Below are 11,569 nucleotides of genomic sequence, written 5' to 3'. Positions count from 1 at the left end.
AGGATGACTTTATATGTACGTTGATAAAAGATAAGCCATGTCATCATTTGAATCAAGTTAGAGGAGGTAAATACAAAGAAGATGACCCTTACATTTTATTTAGTGTGAAAATTGACCTTGCTAATTTACTCGGATTACGGTTTTGTTTGATATTTAGTATGAAAGTGGCCATAAATTACATTGAAAACAAATTAGGGTTAAATATGAATTAACCCATCAACTGAAGGGCATAATGAGAAGTTAATTGAGCGAAAAATATGATCAATGAGTTTAATAGTAAAACATGAGGATTTCTCCTAAAATGTGCTTGGGAATTGGGTTAATGTGCAGCCCATGTGAAGTGGGCAACATTTTACTATTACGTAATTACTCACCAACCCTAAACTCTGAACCCTATCAAACATATTCGACTTTTGGTGTATCAACAATTTTTTAATTAGCACCCAACAAAATACACTACTCATATATAAATATATTCATTCAGATTGATGAATTGATGATGATAATAATACAAAGACGGCAATGCCTCCGGTCAAATTTGTACAGCTGGGCACTATGGAGATAAGATTGGTTTTGATGAGTCGCTTCATCGTCATCCCTCAGGCCACTTCATCTTCATTCCTCAGCACTATGTGTTTTATCTGTCAGGCTTGTGACATCTGTAACCTCAACATATGGCGACTCTGAAAACTTATCTACACTGAAAGCGCATTGATAAGTGGAAATTCTATTGCATATTGCAGGGGAATTCTCTATTCTCTTATTCTTATCTTTTTTTTATCCCTTCATCTCATATATTATTTTTTATCTTATTATCTTTATAAAAAAATTAATATAAGATGTTGACGTAGTTTAATCGTAATCGTTCAAATAAGAGAAGATAGAAGAGTAGAGAGATTAGGAGAGTAAAGTTCGGATCGAAAGACAAGCACAGTGAGGCTATAGCGGCATAGGCCATTCAGTCCATTGTCTTGGGACAAACACATAATTAATTTTCACCTGATAATACTTGCAATTTAAGCGCTCAGGCACTAAGTTAACACAGTATTAACTATTCGTTTTTACTCGACATTGTATCTTACGATTTACACGGTTCATTTTTATATTTTCATTGAAAAACCATCCATACGCAAATTCATTTAAGCCAAAAGCATTTAATTATTTTAATATGGACTAAATAAATAAACAAATACAGTATTTTTGATAAACAATGAAATCTTCATGGTAATACTCAAACTGAATTTTTTTTTTTTTTTTTTTTGTAGAAATGATGCTTGAATTAGAAACTAAATTAATGAATTACTAGAATCACAAGATTACTGTCACATCCCGGCTCAGGGCGGATTACTTCCCGGGCCCGCTCCATCACCGTAGCACGATATTGTCCGCTTTGGGCTTATCATTCCCTCACGGTTTTGTTTTTGGGAACTCACGAGCAACTTCCCAGTGGGTCACCCATCATGGGATTGCTCTAGCCCCCTTCTCGCTTAACTTCGGAGTTCCTACGGAATCCGAAGCCAGTGAGCTCCCAAAAGGCCTCGTGCTAGGTAGGGATTGGAATATACATTTAAGGATCACTACCCTGGGCGATGTGGGATGTCACAATCCACCCCCCTTAGGGGCCCGACGTCCTCGTCGGCACATTTCCGACCAGGGATTGGCTCTGATACCAATTGTCACATCCCGGCTCGGGAAGTAATCCGCCCCGGGCCGGGATGTGACAATTACACTGAAGAATTGGTCAAAACAATTGATTTTAGTCTTGTGTTGTAAGGAAAATTTTGGTTTTCCTTCAATGTTTTTGGTAACTTAAATATACTTGGTATGATTATGTTTTTTTTTGTGAGCCTTTAAATAAACTATTTATTTAAGGGCTTACTCCTGTGGTCAAATTGAGAGTTTTTCACCGTGTGTGTTGGGGCATCCTTTCTTCAGAGATTAGAGAATTTGAGGTTTGATTCTTTGTGAGTTTGTAAGCTTGTAAGGATTGGCTGTATGAGAGGAAGTGAATATTGAGAGATTTTTTATTTGTCTAACAAACGAGAGGATAACTACATAACGAAGATCTAATATTTTATATTTGTTTAGTGGAATGTCCATCAAATGCCTGGGGATGTAACTGTTACAACAAAGCACCGATGATGTGCTGATGCTCAGTAACCAACACACTTATGATCATGCAAGCCATGATGAGTCAGGAACTGTGAGTGGCAGCTGCGATCACCGACAACCAGCAACAAACGTGGCCAGCAGCAGCGAGCATCGACTGAACCGATTGTAACAACATGCGGGGTACATGGAATTGACACCGATAAAATTGGCACCCTCGTGGCAGCGATGACAGACTGCAGCGGCAAACAGAAATAAATTCTGGGCACGTGGAGTTAGCCATTTTGAATGACCGACTAGATTCATCAGCCATATCAGTCGGTGTGGTTCGACCATTTTTGAGGAAATCAAATAGGAGAATGATATAGACTTGTCTTATAAGACAAATCCTTTAAAAAAGATATTTCAAGTTAACTCTGAAAAGTGGATAAAGGCCATGCAATCTAAGCTAACTTCGATGAAGGACAATAAAGTATAGGAATTAGTAGAACAAAAGGAAGGAAAGAAACCAATAAGGTGTAAGTGGGTATTCAAGACGAAGGATTCGAATGGAAATGTTGATTACAAGGAAACATTCAGCCAAGTGTCTACCAATGATGCATTTAGGGTGATCATGACGATTGTTGCTCATTACAATTTAATTTTACACCAAATGGAAGTTAAAACTGCGTTCTTAAATGGTGATTTAGATGAGAATATATATATATATATATATATATATATATATATATATTTATATATGAGACAACTAGAAGAGTTTATAGAAGAAATCTATCTATGATCTCAAGCAAGCATCGAGACAGTGGTATCTTAAGTTTCAAAAGGTGGTGAAAGAGTATAGTTTCATTGAAAATCCCTCTGATGCATGCATTTACATGAAGATCAGTGGGAGCAATTTTATTATACTTGTTCTTTATGTGGACGACATTCTCCTTGCCACAAATGTTGCATGTTTATTAGATGAAATTAAGTCATTCCTGCAAAAGAATTTTGAAATGAAGGACCTTGGGGAAGCAACATATGTCCTTGGAATTGAATTAAAGGAGATAGAAGGAGAGGATTACTAGGGTTGTCACAAAAAGGATATATCGAAAAGGTTCTTAAAAGGTTCAACATGTCTTCTTGTGGAATCACATAAATGTTGATCTCAAAGGGTGATAAACTAAGCAAGTCTTAGTGCCCTAAAACTGATTTAGAGAAGAAAAACATGGAGGAAAGACCATATGCTTCTCTTATTGGAAGCTTGATGTATGCACAAGTGTGCACACGACTTGATCTTGCCTTCACGATAAGTGTACTTGGCAGATTTCAATCTTGCGCAGGTGACACTTAATGGAATGTAGCAAAAAAAGTTTTAAGATATCTTCGGAAGACCAAAGAACACATATTGGTTTATAGAAGCGCATATAATCTTATATTGGAGGGTTACAGTGGCTCAGACTTCGCTAGGTGTCCAGATGATCTTAAGTTCACATCAGGGTTTGTTTTCACAATCGCAAGCGGTGCTATTTCATATAGAAGTATAAAGCAAGCAACAATGTTAGCTTCAACCATGGTGGCTGAGTATCTTTCTTGTTGTGAAGCCACTGATCAAGTTATTTGATTGAAAATTTTCATCTCAGGTCCAAAAGTGGTTGATTCAATTTCAAGACCACTTCATCTTTTCTGTGACAATAATGCAACCATATTCTTCACCAAGAATAACAAAAGAGACGGGGGCTATGTTTACTGAACCCTTGTACAGGACTATACCAGTTTTAGTTTCAAGAAGCATGTCACAAAGATGAGAGTTTTGGTAAGTTTCGATGCAGTTGACTAGTGGAAGCTAAGTACTATTTAAAGAATTTTCTTGTTTTCGAGTCGCCAAGTTTGTTTATTTATCGTATTCAAAGATTACTAAGGATTCTTGACTAACAAAGTTGAAACTGTGAGGTTGTCAAAGTTTTCCCTTAAATATGCAGTTTAGTTGAGAATGTTTGTATATATTTTATATGCATAATGGTATGACAATCTGTGCAATTGTTATCAAGATTAACAACCATTAAGATGAATAATTTTTTCAATTCGAAAGAGGACCAGATGATGATGAATACATATGCATACTTTTTCAATACAATAATTTTCATATCTTGTTGGGGGTTTAATGAGTTGGCCAGCTTTGTAAATGTGATTATGGGGATATTATTCAAGTTAAAGAATATGTTACCCTTTAGTCCTTTACAGATGTTGGTTAATGACCTAAGCCTGGAATCATGATTTGTTTCAATATTGATCTCGTGGCCATTTAAGAAGAATCTCGCATTAAGGTTAGCAATGGTTAACCAAGTGTAGCTCTAGTGAGAAAATGTAAGTTCTGAAGAGATCTATACACTTGGTTAGCACTTGTTATTCCCGTGGGAATATTAGAGATCTACATTGACAATGTTTGTGAGTTGATAAGGAATATGTATATTAGGATTCATTAGCTTGAATACTCATGATTTTTCTAGAAGTCTTTCTAGCTGATATGAATAAAGGATTTCACGGTGATGAGGTTAAGATCAATCATGATTACTTAATGGGAAGAGTCCTAGTTGATTACTGTTAAAGATGCTCCACATGCAGTGCACTGTGCTTTACAGATTTCACTGTGCTTTACAGATTGGAATATGGTTCCCACGTTAAGGATGTATGATTATTCTAAACAACAAGGACACATGCATAGTGGACAGCAAGTCCACTGCATGTGTATACTGACTGATGTTTCATAGACAACAAGGATGCCACTTCCAGTTGTTTTGTTTATTTGCATGCGTGTGTAGTAAACTGTGTATTGCAGCAGATCATTATTCAAAAATATAGATTGGATCCAAGTTTAATATGGTATCAGAGCACCGATCTTGGTGACTCTAGAAAGCTCATTCTGCTTCCGCCACAAACACAACCAGTCCATCTTCATTAAACACAGCCACCATGGGCGACGAAAGACCAACCGAGACGATACCCCATGTATCTGATCCTCTCATTCTGCATCATTCAGACTCACCAAGCCTTGTCTTAGTCTCACAACTTCTTGATGGACACAACTATGGACAGTGGAGCCGTTCTATGCGAATCGCCCTCAGCGCAAAAAACAAACTAGGGTTCATTGATGGATCAATCAAGAATCCCGCAACCACTGATGCCAAGTATCCAATTTGGCAGAGATGCGATGACATGGTCTTGTCCTGGATTTGGCAATCCGTGCAGGGCAACATTGCCCACAGTATACTCTACTGCAAAACTGCATCAGCAACATGGAGAGATCTTGAGGATTGTTTCTCGCAAGGAAACGATTCCAGGATCTATCAAATTCGACAAGAAATTGCCGAACACCGACAAGGACAGCTATCTGTTTCAGATTATTACACAAAATTGAAAGCTCTCTGGGATGAATTAGCATCATATCATGGGCCCATTGCCTGTGAATGCGAGGGATCCAAGGCACATGCAGACAGGGAAGAAAAAGAGAAAGTCATGCAGTTCTTAATGGGTCTGAACGAGAGTTACTCAATCATACGAGGTTCTATCTTGATGATGAGCCCACTTCCAGATACACGACGAGTCCATGGATTGGTTCTTCAACATGAACGCCAATTGGATGTGGTAAATCGACGTGAACCTATCGCCCATGCAATGCAAACCAGTCATTCGACAGCACCAAAACGAGGCTATGGTGCCAACAACCCTAATTCACGGAAGATATTCAAATGCAGCTACTGTGACGGAGGACATCCAGTCGAATGTTGTTTTTTTCTTATTGGATTCCCTGAAGGACACAAATGGCACGGGAAGAATGTGCAGCCCAGAAATAGACGTGCACCTCCAACTTCCAACAATGTTGAAGCATTACCGTCGCCAGCTACCAAAGCAACAACCTCCAACATATTTGATGCAACGTTCACAACTGAGGAGTACAACCAACTCATGGCTCTCCTTCGCAATAAGAATGGTACCGATCTGCCCCTTGCACATGCAACAGGTATCTATACACCCAACTGCAATTTTGCACATTATGATCCAACATTGTATTGGATCGTGGATAGCGGGGCCACAAATCATGTTTCTCACTTATCACTCAGCCATAATCACACTAAAACCCAACATGATTTTGTTGGTTTACCAAATGGCGGACAGGCTGCGATTGAAACCATTGGGTCAATTAAATTGTCGCCCGAGATAACTCTTGATGGAGTTTTACATGTGCCACAATTTCATGTGAATTTGTTATCTGTGAGTAAGTTGACCTGGGCATTGAAGTGCATTGTGATATTTTACCCGGGTTTTTGTGTTGTGCAGGACATGGCTACGAAGAGGATGATTGGCCTGGGCAAGCAGTTTGATGGACTTTACTACCTCACTCCAACACAAAACCCTCATCTCGCTCACCATGTCAAACGTACCTCAGCACTTTGGCATCAACGTCTTGGGCACCCATCCTCGGCTCCCCTTCACTCTTTATCCCAGACTATCCCAGAAATTATCTTTGATTCTACACATGTTTGTGATGTTTGTCCTTTAGCAAAACAAACTCGTTCATCTTTTGTTTCCAGTTCAATAAAATCAGTTGCTCCTTTTGATTTGATCCACTGTGATATTTGGGGGCCACATAAAATCCATACACACTTTGGGGCACGTTACTTCCTCACCATTGTAGATGACTTTACCCGTTTCACATGGGTTCATCTTATGCGATTTAAATCAGATACACAAACCTTGTTGCACTCGTTCTTTTCTTGGGTCAAAACCCAGTTTCATCGTGACATTAAAACCCTTCGTGCAGACAATGGGGGAGAATTTGTATCTATGCGTTCGTTTTTAGACACTCATGGCACCCTTTTTCAACACACTTGTGCACACACCCCTCAACAAAACGGGGTAGTTGAACGCAAACATCGCCATCTTTTGAACGTTGCCCGTGCCTTACGATTTCAAGCTAACCTACCCTTAAAATTCTGGGGGGAGAGTATACAAACTGCATGTTTCCTTATCAATCGCCTTCCAGCACCCTTACTTTCCCACAAATCTCCCTATGAACTCTTGCATGGGACACTACCTACATACTCTCATCTTCGGGTTTTTGGGTGTTTATGCTATGCCACCAACCTTACCCCCTCCCACAAATTTGATGCTCGTGCTCGTCGCTGCCTCTTCCTGGGTTATCCCCTTGGCCAAAAGGGCTACCGTGTTTATGACCTTGATAGCAAACACGTTTTTTCCTCTCGTGATGTCATCTTTCATGAGCATATTTTCCCCCTTGCTACCTCACCACCAGAAAAAGACCTCGACTTCCCTGTCTTACCTATCCCTCATGACGATCCCACTCCTGCACTCCTCTCAACTCAACCCCTTTCAACTCTTGACCTCCCTCCCACTGCCGATATCACTCCTTCACCCCCAGACATCCCTCCCTCGCCAGACATCCCTCCCTCGCCAGCATCTGCTCCCTCACCTTCGCAACCTCCTTCTCTTCGCCGCTCCGACCACATTAAACACCCACCTGCCCATCTTCGTGACTACCAGACACATCATGCTGCTTTGCTTCAGCTCAGCGTCATCCCTTCCACCATGTCCGGCACCCGATATCCCCTTCAACGGTATGTTTCTTACTCCCATCTCTCTCCTGCTCACTGCTCTTTTGTCCACAACATCTCTCACTTGGTTGAACCAGCCTCTTATGAGCAGGCCCGTCATGACCCTCACTGGCTTGCAGCCATGAACTCTGAGATTGAAGCCCTTGAAGCCAATCACACCTGGATTATGGTTCCCCTCCCTCTTCACCAACGACCCATTGGCTGTAAATGGGTCTTCAAAATCAAGTACCATTCCGATGGTACCATCGAACGCTACAATGCCCGCCTTGTCGCCAAAGGGTTCACGCAGCGCGAAGGGATTGATTACAAAGAGACGTTTGCTCCAGTTGCTAAACTCATTACTGTCCGCTGTCTCTTGACTGTTGCTGCTGTTCGCAGCTGGTCTCTTCATCAAATGGATGTCCAAAATGCTTTCCTTCACGGTGCATTGCATGAAGAAATCTATATGATACCGCCTCCTGGATATCGTCGACAGGGGGAGACCATGGGTTGTCGACTCCACAAATCGTTATACAGACTCAAGCAAGCTTCTTGCAGCTGGTTCCAACGTTTTTCATTTGCCATTCAAGAAATTGGCTTCCAACAGTCCCGTGCGGATTACTCGTTATTCACTCAGGTCTGTGGACAATCTATTACTGTGGTATTACTCTACGTTGATGACATGATCATTGCAGGAAATGATGAGGAAGCCATTAGTCGACTCAAGAAGTTTCTTAGTGGTTGTTTCCGAATTAAAGATCTCGGACCATTAAAATATTTTCTTGGTGTCGAAGTTGCACGGTCCAAGGCTGGGATATCCATTTGCCAACGTAAATATACCTTGGATATATTGGAGGAAGCTGGTTTGCTTGGAGTAAGACCTGCCAAGGTACCCATGGAACCTGATTTAGTGTTGACAACAATGGGTAGTGATGCTCTCAAGGACCCGACTCGATATCGACGTTTGGTTGGTAAACTGATATATCTCACCATTACAAGGCCAGACGTTACGTATGCAGTAAATAATCTCAGTCAGTTCATGCAAGAACCCAAACTTCACCATCTTAAGGCAGCACATCGCCTTCTCCAATATCTGAAAGAAGCACCCGGACAAGGCTTAATGTTCTCTTCCCAAAGTGAATTACATTTAATCGGTTACTGTGATGCAGATTGGGCACGTTGCCCCATTACCCGTCGATCAGTGACAGGTTATTGTATCTTCCTTGGAAAGTCACTTGTGTCATGGAAAAGCAAGAAACAAGTTACAATAGCTCGTTCCTCTGCTGAAGCGGAGTATCGATCCATGGCTGCAGCTACTTATGAATTAAGTTGGCTGCGATATTTGTTGAAAGATTTATGTGTTGAGCATTCCCAACCGGCAAAGTTATTTTGTGACAACCAAGCGGCTTTACACATAGCTGCAAATCCTGTGTATCATGAACGCACAAAGCATATTGAGATCGATTGCCACACTGTTCGTGAGAGGGTTGAAAGGGGAGAAATTAAAACTTCCTATGTCGGAATGGGAGAACAAGTCGCAGACTTGTTTACTAAGCCACTGCGTGCGCCTATTTTTCAAACGCATCTAGGCAAGTTAGGCGTCATTGACATTCACGCTCCAACTTGAGGGGGAGTGTTAAAGATGCTCCACATGCAGTGCACTGTGCTTTACAGATTCCACTGTGCTTTACAGATTGGAATATGGTTCCCACGTTAAGGATGTATGATTATTCTAAACAACAAGGACACATGCATAGTGGACAGCAAGGCCACTGCATGTGTATACTGACTGATGTTTCATAGACATCAAGGATGCCACTTCCAGTTGTTTTGTTTATTTGCATGCGTGTGTAGTAAACTGTGTATAAAACTCTGCTGCAATTGCAGCAGATCATTATTCAAAAATATAGATTGGATCCAAGTTTAATAATTACCACTGTGTATGGTATATATATTAGGGTCCCTGCACTCTCTTTAAACACGCAAGCTTACAGAAACTCAAACCTCATTCTTGAGGCTTCGCATACAGAATAGGAGAGCTGCAGAAGAACTCTAATCTTAATAACATGTCATCATCGTCAAGTTAGTGGTTATATTTGGTCTTATGAATTACATGTTTCCACATGTATTGATGTTACATTGAGTTGATTCTTTCCTCTTTATTTATCAATGTGCTTCCTAGCTACACCATTTATTTATTATTGTATGTCAAAGATATTGTGATTACTATAAGTCTCTAGAGCTTCTCACTCAGTTCACCGCTCTTCTTGGATAGTAGTTTGACATCAAAGATTTGGGTCCTCTCAGTTGTATTTTAGGCATTCGGGTCATTAATGATTCCACTGGTCCTCACATCTATCAACTAAAGTATGCTCATGATCTTTCTCAGATATTTGACATGGTTTCCTTGAAACCCACTTCCAAGCTTCTTACTGCTAAGGTATCTCTCACGACGTCTAATGGGTCTCTCCCACTATTCTAAAAATCCCTGCCCAGCACCTCCTAAGCCTCATCTAACATCGCCTAGGCCTTGCCTAGTGCTACCTAGATGCTAGGCGGCTGGTCACCTTCCCGATTAGTCTGTAGGCATTTGAAAATTAAGAAGGTGCGCCTAGACCTACTTAGGCATCCGCCTAGCTTGCCTAGGCTACCACCTAACCCGCCTAAACCCATCTAGGCACCTGCCTAGGTAGCAACTCTCATTGAGATAGAAAATATTTAATTTTCATTTTGCATTTTATTTTTTTCAATAAAATGTCAAGGACTTGTTGAACACTTGGATTAACACTCATTATATGTTTGTTCCCCATAGTTTCAATATTTTTGATACTTTATAATCTATATGTCATTTTATATTGCAATTTATATATACAATTATGTGTTTATTAAGTATAAATAGGCACTTGTTTATTCAATATATAATAAATTCACTTAAATCCACCTAGGCGCTAGATCCCAGCCCGCCACCTGACTAGCCTTTAGCGTCGTTTAAAACCTTGGTCTCTCCTTGCTTCTCCTACGTCCTATTGTGAGTTAGTTGGCTCCTTACAATACCTTACCTTAACGCACCTTGACATATCTTTTGTAAATAATGTTGCTGAGTTGCCCTTGCATTATTCACATGATTGCTGCCAAATAGATTCTCCGTTACATCAAAGGTACTATGGATTTTGGCATCACCTTGACTCCCCAGCTTGCTTCTGCAAAATTATATACTTATTTCGACACTGATTGGGTGGGTTGTCCAGATACTTGTCCCTCCACCACTAGTTACCTCATTTATCTTAGCACAAGTATCATCTCTTGGTGCTCTATATCAACCGACAGTGACCCCATCTAGTGGTGAATCTGAATACCGGTCTCTTGGTCATTCTTGGGCCGAGACTACAAGACTTTGTTTTCTTTTTTTGTGAGCTTGGGGTTTATCTATGTTTTCTAGTTTTACTTCAGTGTGATAACCTTAGTTCCACCTATCTTGCTGCTACTCCAGTTCATCATGCTCATATTCGCCACATTGAACTTGATTATCATTTTGTTGGTGAAAATGTGGCTCTTGGTAGTCTTCGCGTTTGCTACATGTCTTTTGTCGATCAGCCTGCCAACCTTCTTACAAAAGTTCTTCATCAGCCACGTCATGGTGTATTTTGTTTGAAACTTGTCCGTAAGGATCATTCAGTTTGCGGTGGGGAGTTAGAATAGAAAATAATCTGGAATCATCTCCGTGATTAATGGAATGCAATATCAATTGTACTTAATTTAGGATTCCTACTACATATGAGTTTTCTCAAATCCTATAATATTGTAAACATTGCACATGATTAATTTAAGGAGTCATAGTTCTGCACTAATGTACTTGCCTGAAGATTCAA

Source organism: Pyrus communis, chromosome 2 (assembly GCF_963583255.1).
Source record: "Pyrus communis chromosome 2, drPyrComm1.1, whole genome shotgun sequence".
NCBI lineage: Eukaryota > Viridiplantae > Streptophyta > Magnoliopsida > Rosales > Rosaceae > Pyrus > Pyrus communis.
The sequence above is the reverse complement of the archived record's forward strand: the minus strand, read 5'-3'. Positions refer to the sequence as shown.